The sequence below is a fragment of the Cornus florida genome, unplaced genomic scaffold (assembly GCF_030987335.1).
Source record: "Cornus florida cultivar Cherokee Brave unplaced genomic scaffold, ASM3098733v1 CherokeeBrave_3.0.0_Hap2_Chr08, whole genome shotgun sequence".
Classification (NCBI taxonomy): Eukaryota; Viridiplantae; Streptophyta; class Magnoliopsida; order Cornales; family Cornaceae; genus Cornus; species Cornus florida.
Window position 1 is genome coordinate 68490489 of NW_026775578.1, and position 11323 is coordinate 68501811.

The 11323-nt window shown below is 36.6% G+C and overlaps 1 pseudogene; it reads right to left on the reverse strand.

The window, feature by feature from the left end:
• Positions 1–691: 691 nt before the first annotated feature.
• Positions 692–790, reverse strand: LOC132272243 (small nucleolar RNA R71; annotated as a pseudogene).
• Positions 791–11323: the final 10533 nt, after the last annotated feature.

Sequence of the window (11323 nt, forward strand, 5' to 3'; positions counted from 1 at the left end):
GAAACTAAACCCTCAATTTTTGAAAAAACGATAATTAAAATATTTCCTAAATTACTTCCTAAATTAAAACCTTTAAAACCTTTAATAATCAATTAAATAAATAGAATGCAATTTAAACAAATAAATAGATACCAATTAAATACACGTCACACAGGTAAACAATTAAATAAAATAATTAAACCAAATAATCATGCAAAAATACAATAAAAATAATAAATAAATGCCGAGACTATCCTTTTAAAATTAGGGGTATTACATCGATCCCTTCTCGCTTCATACTTGATGGTATAAGTGTTAAGTGGCTTTTATATAAATTTAAAGTATGATGCCCGTTTGATACCATCATTTCCAAAACCAAAGTGTTGTGCATTATTTTGTGCACACGCTCGGGTCGTATCACGAACCATTATGAAATTAAACCACAAACTATTCAAATGCTTCCCAACTATCATGGACTTCCAAGTGAAGAACCTTACAAGTATTTGGATGAGTTTCTTGAAGTGTGTTCCACCGTGAAATACACGGACATGCCGGAAGAGGTTTCGAGATTAAATTTTTTTCCTTTCACCCTTAAAGACACGGCAAAATATTGGTTCAACAATCTTAAGCCTTTTTCGATAACTACTTGGGCGGAAATGTAACAAGAGTTCTTGAAAAAGTACTATCTGGTTTCAAAGACCAATGCAATGAGAACTTCAATTAGAGAATTTTCTCAAGGGGAAGGGAAATTGTTTCATGAGGCATGGGAGCGCCTCAATGACTTGCTTAAGAAGTGTCCACACCATGACATGCCTAAATGGCAATTGGTACAATTTTTCTTTGAAGGTTTATCGGATAATTTTAAAGGAATGGTGGATGATTCTATGGGTGGTTCTTATCTTGATAGGCATGAGGATGATGTATGGCATCTTTATGAAAGCATGAGTTAGAATTCAATGCATCGATTTTTGTTATCTAAAAATGGTAGAAATCTAGGTGGAAGGAAGAATGTTGGCTTGTATCAAGTTGACAACTTTAATGCTATAGCTGCCGAAATGAAGTCCTTATCTCAAAGGTTTGATCAACCAAAATTTGGTGAATCAAGTGTCTTCCTCTCCTAATCATGTTTGTCATGTAATCACGCTGTCATTTTCCTTCCTTTCTTTTTTTAAGTGATTTCTTTTTTTTTTTTCGTCCTTTTCCCTGTTTCGTCTCTTTCTCGTTTACCATTTTTCCTTATATAACCTCACTTTTTATGCTCGGATTTGATTTCGGCTTTGTATGCATCCATAATATTTGAATTCCATGATTATTGTATTTTTACTTTTGTAGAAAATACATTCTAGTTGCTTACTTTTTCATGAACGGCATGGATGCATACTTAATTGTAATTATTCTTGATTTTGGGGTTTTTGTGTAATTGTGTAAAAGTAATTATTTTTCATTTTGGGGACCATCTTGTAATTTAATTTGTAAGATATTTTGGAAAAGGACCTTTTTGTAATTTTTAAAAAATGTGACAAGTGTCATATTCTCATGAAGCCACTTGTTGGCATTTTGGTGGAGAGACTTAGAGGCATCACCTTGTGACATTTGGAGGGTGGAGGTTCACCCACATGTTGGCCTAGGATAGGTGCACTTGTTGGTTTAGATGGTTGACAAGTGTAGGCTTGAGATCAAGCCTAAGAAAGAGCCATGGGATTGTGACAAGTGTAAGCTCACAATTGTGTCTTGCATTGTGTATGTGTGTGAGAGGTAGTGTAAGAGCACATAGTGAATAGAGGAATACTAGATCCTCCACTCTCCATTTTCACTTTACCTTTCTCATTTTTTTTGTTCTTCAAAACCCTAACCTAGCCACCATTGATTTAAGCATGTACGATATGTATATATCTTGTGTAGAAAGAGTATATGATTTAGTGGTATGCTACATATTAGTATTTTCACATGTGGTAGTGATATAGGACTCTTGTAGAATTATTGATGTTATATGCAAGTCTTGTTACGTTGAATTGCTATAATTATTGTAATGATAATTCTATAAACTTATTGGTTGCTATTTGCAATTATTTTGGGGGCTTATTACTATAATGTTAAGATTTAGTATATAAAGCTTATTGATGAGGCATGATTTGAATTGATAAGTTAGTGGTATTGTATTGCACATTATATCATGAGGAGGACTTGTCATTTATTATGCCATTTTAGACTTGGAACCTAAGACATGGTTTATGTGGTTTCAAAATACTTGTGCGAGGAAGGTAGTATATATGCCTTAATATTGTGTATAAATTTTGAACTTGATGTATTTTGGATTCTCTTGGGACATTGTTACAAATGACATGGCTAGAGTTTGACTTTAGTGCGGGAGGTACGAGTTCTCCCTATTTATAGTGCGCACTAGGGTGGTATTCCCAGCGGGTTAATGTCCAGAATAACCGTTTAGTTCTTGGCCTTATCCAAGATCTGCTGTCCAAGTATTCCACTATTTGTTTTCGCATTCATTTACAAGTTGACAACCAATGTTTAATTGTGACTTGTGATTTTGGTTAATTGCGAATTGATGTTGTTAAGTACATTGATATGGTTATTGCATTGTTATAGAATCATTTAAGTTAGCTTAAGATGATTCCTTAGAACACCTTGAACATAGACGTTAAGTGGAATGCTCCTTTGTATTCGTCTATATTGATCGTGCAATGACATTGAAACTTTAGGGTATATGCATATGCTTCTTCCTATGAGTAACTTGATTACTCACTCTAGTTGTGTGGGTTATTTTACAGGTAAGGAGACAATGTTCTTGGATGCTCATCATCCTTAGAGGCTTATGAGCACTTTGGAACATTTTTGCTTTTGGACATGCACTTGTTTAGCATGCTTACTTTTGGATGTTATATATTTTGGTATACCATAGATGTATGGTATTTTGCAAGCTAAGATGGCTTCTTTAATATGTAATGTATATCTAAGCATACTTTTGGGGCTTATTGGTATGTATAACATGAGGCTAAGAGCCATCAAATTTCAAGTTTACATGTATGCTTTTAAAGTTTGTGTTTTGTCCTAATTGCCTATTTTATGAAAATGAGGGTTGAAGGGTTAAATTTTGTAACTGGATTGGAATGGGGCCATAGGTCATCGTCACGCATCTAAAACATCATTTCTCACTTGCGGGCATGCTCACATTTCATAAAACTCTCAAGTTGCAAGTTTTGAACTATTTATGGATGAATTATGGAATTTCATGAAAAATTCATGCATGGGAGTTGGTTTCAAGCTTCCCTCTTGTTTTGGCATTTTGTATATACTTGAATGGGGCTGGAAAACGTTTTCAAACTCACTTAGAATCAATTGGGATGCATATATGCATCAAGGTTGGACTGGGGTTAGTTTTTCATTTTCTGTAGCAGCTTTTAATTGCTGCAGCAGAGGCGTCGGTCGGCTAATAGAGTTCATCAGCCGGCTGCCATATGCTAGAGGAGCATTCCAGTAGCCTTTTTAGGATTTTTATCATTTTGGCCGGCTGATGATTGGGGTTCGGCCGACCGACGATGGTGTTTCAGCCGACCAATGAGAGCCTTTCGGTCGACCGATCCTCCCTAGGAACAACTCACTTCATTTTCCTGGGGCAATTTCTTTACACCGACTTCAAAGGGTCATAACTCTTTCATTCTTAATCCAAATCGGGTCGTTCTTAAGCCTAAGTTCAAGAGCTTGAAGTTGGATGATAAGTGCCGAATATTGCATATTCAAGCGCCCTTAATTGTATTAGTTAAGTCCATTATTTAATCAATTTAGATAGATTATCTTCAGTTTCGTTTTTTTGTTTATTTGCAGGTCTGTTTCCAAAAAAAGGAATAAGAATGATGTTTTGATGAGTTCTTGAGGAATCAAAGTACGCCGTTGTCGGTGACATTCGTTTTAGCTAAGTCATTGATCCATGGAACTCATGATGCCCTATGCAAAAAGTTTCAGGAAGAAAAACCGTGTCAACGAGCCAATCCAAAAGCAGGAGAAGATGAAATAGTGAAAGGCTGAAGCATAGATCCGTGGGCGCCCGCCCAGGACCCGCAGGAGCCTGCCAAGCATGGCAGACTCCTTGCAATTTTGTAGGGCCCCGCCGTTCCTCGCGGGCCCCCGCTGAGACCACCCGCGGGCGCCCGCCAAAAGTGCCAGAGGCCTCGTGGACCCGCGGGCGCTTGCCCTGCGCCTGCGGGCGCCCGCCAATCTGCAGACACAGATGCATGGGCTGCATTTTTTCTTCCAATGCTGTCCCCTTGACCCTTTTGTGTGGTCCTGAATTCTTCTAGGGTTGTTGGGGCACGAAAATGGAGGGAAAATAAGGGTATTTTGGCTAGATAAGGGGCTTGAGGCTAGGGAATGAAATTTCTCATATTTTTGTAAGGTTTAGAGAGAGAAATATTATAAGCAAGAGGGTTGTGTGTTTTGTGGCCTTGAGGTGCGAAAATGGTGGGGATGATGATTTCTTCTCCTTTCTCTATTGCTCCTATGGGTAACTAACTCCCTATCTAGGGAGGTGATGAAGTCCTCTCTAGTAAGCATGTTCTAGTTTTGGTTTATTTTGGGGGAAATAATGTGTATATGTGGTTATTTCATAATCTAAAGTTTACACTTGATATAATGAACCTAAACTCTTATAAATGATTATGTTGAATCTATTTTCTTATCTTAGATCATATTTTCTCATGATTGTATGGCTAGCATTTTCATAGTGACAATGGAAATGAGATTATGGAATGTTTTAATGGCATGTTGTTGGAGAACCTTGATAGTCCATGGCTTAGGTCATTCCTTTGATGGTCTATGCTTGATTTCTAGTTTCATGTGCTTTCATCTTTTAATTAAGGGCTTGATAATCTCTAGCTTAGTGAGCATGACTAAGTCTACACCCTAGTTTAGGTAGTTCAAGCATATGAAACTTTGATAAGTTATTCTTGCCTTTTGATTTAATGAACTTCTTGAAGATAATGTAGCAACCATGTGTTGCTACATATCATGACCACTATATATGTTGTTTTCCTATGTAAATCATATTCTAGCATGTTTATAGGGTAGGTAGTGGATTCACTTCCCTAGTCCCCTCTACTGAGATTTCTTTCCTCTTAAATTCTTGCAAATTATTGTTTTATGCAATTTTAATTCTTAATTCTAGTGACAAACCAAACAAAAACCTTATACCCCTTTCATCAAACTAAAAGTGAATTTAAAAACCTTGGTTGCGATAAACTAGCAATCCCAGTGGTTCGACTTACCCATCCAATAGCCCTATTTTACAATGATTTGTGTTATTGCAAAGGGTTGATTATTATTGATAGTCAACGAGACCGATCAATTTTTGGCGTCTTTACACCGACTTCAGAGGGTCATAACTCTTTCATTCTTAATCCAAATCGGGTCGTTCTTGAGCCTAAGTTCAAGAGCTTGAAATTGGATTTCCAATGGCACCAACCACACTTCAAAACTCCACCTATAGTGAGAGTTATCTCTTAAACGGAGGACACATTTTTGCTCTTTTTGTATCTTTTCCGTTTGGACTCCGAATCAGGCAATTCTTGAGTCCAACTTCATTCACATTTTGTTGTCCTTCCAATGGTATGCATGGTAGCATCCATTCCAGTTTGAAATGACCATTTTACCCTTAGTTCATTTCTTTTCAGGTTTGGCATACTTACTTCATTTGCTTAGCTTTAAAGAGTTCCATGGCTTCATGGGGAGTCCTTTTGGTACCTTGGGGATGACGTACATCTCTAGAGGTCATTTTACACATTTTGCTTCTGCATTTCGGGCCCGTTATTAGGTCATCTTTTGGTCATCACCGATGCACGGGGTTATAAAAACTTGGGCCGTCACATATCATCCATCTAATGAAACAAGCATGACTTGTTCTAGTGTTTTACATTCTACTTCCAATTGTCCCCATGGACATTTGCAAAGTGAGCACCATGAACAAGTAAATGCTACTTTTGTTAACTAAGGGGATAATCCCTATGGCACTCATTATAATCCCGGGTGGAGGAACCATCCAAACTTCTCTTGGAAAAGCCAAGGGGAAGGCTCAAACCCTCCCCAAGGTGGTTTTTAAGGCAAGTATGTTTGGCCCCCAATGCAAAACCAAGGTTCCCAAGGTTATAGATCATCTTTTCAATCACATGAAAAAAGTGTTGACCGCTTTAGGTACATTAGAGGCGAGCACTTAATTGCTTCATTCTCATTCTCAATCCATTACAAAGTTAGAAACCCAAGTCGGCCAAATAGCTAGTACTTTGAATGGTAGGGAAAAAGGAAAATGCCTTTAAATTCCCCACCAAAGCAATAATTCATTGTAGAGACCAACTCCTCCTCGGAAGGTCCCACAATTGAACATGCCAATGCGGTGACAACCTTGAGAAGTGAAAAAATTGTTGAAAATCAAGTTAGAGTTCTTAATGAAGAGAGTGAATTGGTGCAACCAAAAGTTGACACCCGTCTCGTCTCACATCCTATTCCCCATTCATTACATGTGAAAGATTCTTTTGATGAACATGACTTGAAAAATGATTTGAAAAATTCTTGTGTTAAAAAAGTTTCAAAAAATGATGTTGAAAAAGTTTTTGAGCCAAGTGCTCCATTTCCGGATGCCTTGAAATGATCCATTTCTCTTGAAAAGCAAAAGACTAAAGCTAATGAAATCATTGAAGTGTTTAAGCAAGTGAAGATAAATCTTCCTCTCTTGGATGCAATTAATTAAATTTTGGCTTATGCCAAATTTTTGAAAGATCTTTGCACCCAAAAGAGGAAGAACAAGAGCCAAACACCAAAGAAAGTTGTCTTGACCGAGCAAGTAAGCTCCATTTTGCAACATAACACTTTCCCAAAATTTAAGGACCCCGGTTTACCTACTACTTCTTGCATCATTGGTGACCATGTCATTAACCGGGCTCTTCTTGATTTAGGAGCAAGTGTTAACCTTCTTCCATATTCAATGTATATTAAATTGGGCTTAGGAGATTTAAAACCGACGTCGATAGTTTTGCAACTAGACGACCGATCCATCAAAAAGCCTCGGGTTATTATTGAGGATGTGTTGATTAAAATTGATAAATTCTTTTTTTCGGTCGATTTCGTTGTCATTGACACAGAATCGGTTCCAAATCCCAAGAGTCAAATTCCCGTTATCCTTGGCCGTCCCTTCCTGGCAACCGCTAATGCCAATATCAATTGTTGGACGGGGATAATAAAAATTTCATTTGGGCATATGAAGGTGAAATTGAACATATTCAATCCAACCCGAGTTCAATAGATAAGCATGAAGATGTGTGTGTTGTGGAAAAGTGTCTTGACAATGAATTTGAAAGAGTTGAGTCTTTGCTTGAAAATGAAATTTCAAAAGGTTTACCTTCCAAAACTATTTCAAAGGATGGTGTTTTAAAACCAAGTGTTGAAAGGGCATGGAAGCCCAAGAGTTGCATTGAAAAAGGATCATCAATCTCCTTTGAATCAAATCCAACAAGTTCTTTAGGGAACAATTTGTTGGGTGGGATTCAAAATGCCTTTCACCTCGTCAAGGAGGGGATGCACAACAAGATTTTTGATCTGGGCTAAAAGAGCCCAACGTCTTGCTAGAGACATTAAAGACTAATGCATTTTGTAGGGTCTGACAACCTTATTCCTCCTTCATTCTATTTTTACATGTTTCTGCGTCGTCTAGATATGAGATGAATTGAAAAATCCAACTTACAGGCCATTTCCTGCATTTTGAGTACTGCCAGTGAGATTTCGATCGATCGAACTAAAGTTCAATGGATCGAAACCCCACTCCGATCGATCGAATCACCTGTGTTGAGGACTTTTGAAATCCCACTTCGATCGATCAAAGTTAAGTTCAATCGATCGAAATCCATTTTGGATCGATCGAAGTTAAGAGTTAAATCAATCGAGGTACTTCGATCGATCGAAAATGCGTCATTTGAATTTTTTCGGAAATCTCTTTAACCGTTCAGTTTATTTATTTATTTATTTATTTTTCTTTTTTTTTTTCCCCTTTATTTTTCTTCCCCCTTTTTATTTTTATTTTTTCTTTTTCTTTCTTCTTCCTATTCATCTTTTCCCTTACCCAAACCCTAGCCTCCATATCCCATCTCTTATTCCCCGAATCCATCTCTCTCAAATCCCCACATTCAGTCCCCCAAGTTTGGCAAAGCTACCCACCATCTCCACCTCTCTTCTCCAAGTTCCTGCGACCCCAAGAAACCAAGTCATCACCGCCGCACCACCATTCCTGCTAGCAAAGAGCTTTTGGCCCGCGGCCAAGCTCTTCCTCCCTCCGATCTCTCTTCTCTCACTTAGGCTCCATCTCATTCATAGTCTCCGGCCGATTTAGGCCAAGGAGACCTCGGATTGTTTTTCCGGTGAGCTCTGCACTTTCCGACAACTTTCTGGTCATCTTCTCCGGCCACAGTTGGCCGGAAAAATTTTCCAGAAACTCTAGCCCTCTTTGTTTTTGATCTTCTCTCTCTCGGGTATGTCCATTTTGCATTTTATTTTATTTTATTTATTTATTTTTTTCCATTTCTATTTCTTCATTTTGTTAAATTTTATTATTTTCATTTTTGTATACATATCATTTTGCTTCATTATTATATTTCATTTTTCCTCTCTAAAAAAAAAAAAAAATGTAAAATGCTAAAATAAAAATTTTATGAGATTTGTTTAAAAATTTGGAAGCATTTGATTTGGACTATACTTTGATATGTGTTGAATGGATGATGGATTGTGGAGATTATGGTTGTTGATTTTAGTGTTTAGAAGGAGAATGGGCAAAAAAATATATAAATATATATATTGAATTGGTTTTGTGAATTAATTATGGGTGGTGTCCCTGGTTGTTAAATTGATTGGATTGATTTAAATTGAACATATTCTTGATGTTGATTATGAATTTTATGAGTTGATGTGTTTGAAAATTTGTGGAATGTCCATTTTTAAGGGGAGACCATGCTGGATTTTTGTAAAATTTGTGCACTTTGATTTTAAAATCCCAAAAGACATGTTGTTGATCTTGGAACTTAAGTTGGAATTTGAAAGGATTTTAAAGTTAAAGTTGGATTGTAAGAAAGAAAATTTTGACGTTGTTTTGAAAGTCCACGATGTTTTGACTTTAGAAATGAATTGATTGATAAAATTTTTCTTGTTAAGTTGAATTGAAAATTCGAAAGTCAAAATGGAATTTTTGTCTTGAGATTTAAATAAAATGAAAATTTCTTTGAATTTGAAATATTTTTGAACTTGAATGGCATTGAAAAACTTGAATTGTTTTAAGCATAGTTCCATCTTGTTTCATTTGCTTGAATATGAAATTCATGGATGTGTTCTAAGTTGTCTAACTTGAGTGCAAGCATGACTTGATATGATTTTGTGATTTTAAATTGAAAATGCTAAGTCATGTCTTCAATGCATAAAAATGTTTCAAATGGATCTCTTTTAAAAGTTTTCACTAGAGTGAGTGCATTGTTTTGGTAAAATGATCTTTCATTGTTGAAATACTTTGTGATCACACTTGTTGGGTTTCACATGTTTAAAAATGGGAATTTTGAACTTTGTTTGAAAAATGTGAAATTGAGTTGCATAGTTCCTTCTGATGTTGTTCATTCATTGCATGATTCTTGCCATGAAGTTTTTCTATAATGCAATTGAATGTCTTGATCCCAAAGTTTTCAAAAATTCTAATTTTGCCCCAAAAGTGTTGAGAAATTCTAAAGTTGACCAAAATGCCCTTCTTTGAATTCAACTTGTTCCATTTGATCTTTTGCATCCATTTGAAAATGCTAAGTGCCTTTGAACTTCTTTGTGATATAATTCTTGATTCTTGCCATGCTAGGGCACAGTTTGATGTCTTTTGACCTTCTTTATCATGATTTTGATCTTCTTGTGCTTAATGACTTTGAAACTTGTCAACTGTGATCTCTTTTGAATAATTGTGTGCCCTTTGGAATAATTGTAACCTGTTGCTTGTATGTATACCATTTTGCACACACTTATATCAAATTGACAGTTTTTAAGATTTTCTGTGCATTCTTCAAGTTTATCTTCTTGGAATTGATTTCTGACTAAGTTTGGGGGTGTATTATGGATTCTTGGAAGTTAAAAATTCATGATATGAATGTTGTTCCTGTTCTTTGACCTTAGTATCAATTCTTGAGCTTAATTTGAATTCTGAAATGTACTTTGAACCAAGTTTGGGAATATGTTTGCTTCATCTTGATATTTATCTATTGAATGCCATTTGCTTGATATCTGTTCTTGATGACCGAGGTTCAGTCCGATCCAGATTCTGACTTCCAGATGGTAAGCTTCTTGTATTCTCAGTATTTAACCATTCTCTGCTTCATTTAAGCATTAGAGGGAGTCACGAGCCATGAGTGATCATAGGATGTTGATTTTGTTACATCGCAATACATGATATTTCTTTGTCTGGAGTTGTTGTTCTATGTGCATCATTCTGATATATGCTATCTCGTTGCATACCATGTCCAGGATTCATTCTTGAACTTGTTTGTCATAACATGCTTTGGATTGTAGTGCTTTGCAACTGTGCATTTCGCTTAGTCTTTATCACATGATATGCCTGTTTCTTGAGTCCTAGGTTAACAGTTGCCATGCCTATATACTCCATGTTATCATGCTTACTGTATTTGATCTTCACTATCGCACTTGTAGACCTTCTTGCTAGGAATTGATACGATGTCATCCTAGGGTCTACTTGTCATGTCATTGCATCATCTATTTGAGTTTTAGGATTATGAATGCACATCGCATCATTTATGCACATCATAGCCTATACTTGTCCTGTTGACCATATTTCTGCTCCAAATGTTTCATATGTGACTTTTCTGCCCTCATGCTGTTATTGCATATCTAATTTGTTTTATTTAGCTGAGGCATTTAGGATGATAATTCTGAAGCTTTCTTATTCATTTATTGCATAAGCATGATCTTTCCTCTCTATCATTTGTTCCTTACTTGATTCAGGCATGCTTTGTGTTTTCTTATCAGTTGCTTACCTTATCCTTAACCAGTGCACTGATTTATACTATTTTTGCAGATGCAGCATAGAAAAAAGACTCTTGATAAGAAGCGAGTTCACAGAGTTCCACAGCCTTCATCTCCAGCTGCTGAGCCTTCTTCTTCTTCATCTTCGGCCTCAGTCCAGTCCGAGACATCTGCCATAGACACTGAGCATGCTATTATACGTGAGGTTCCCACTGAGTCTTACATCAGTAAGGCACGGGAGATCGAGTACAGATTGATACAGAGCTATTCGCTACACCAGACCAGACCAAGT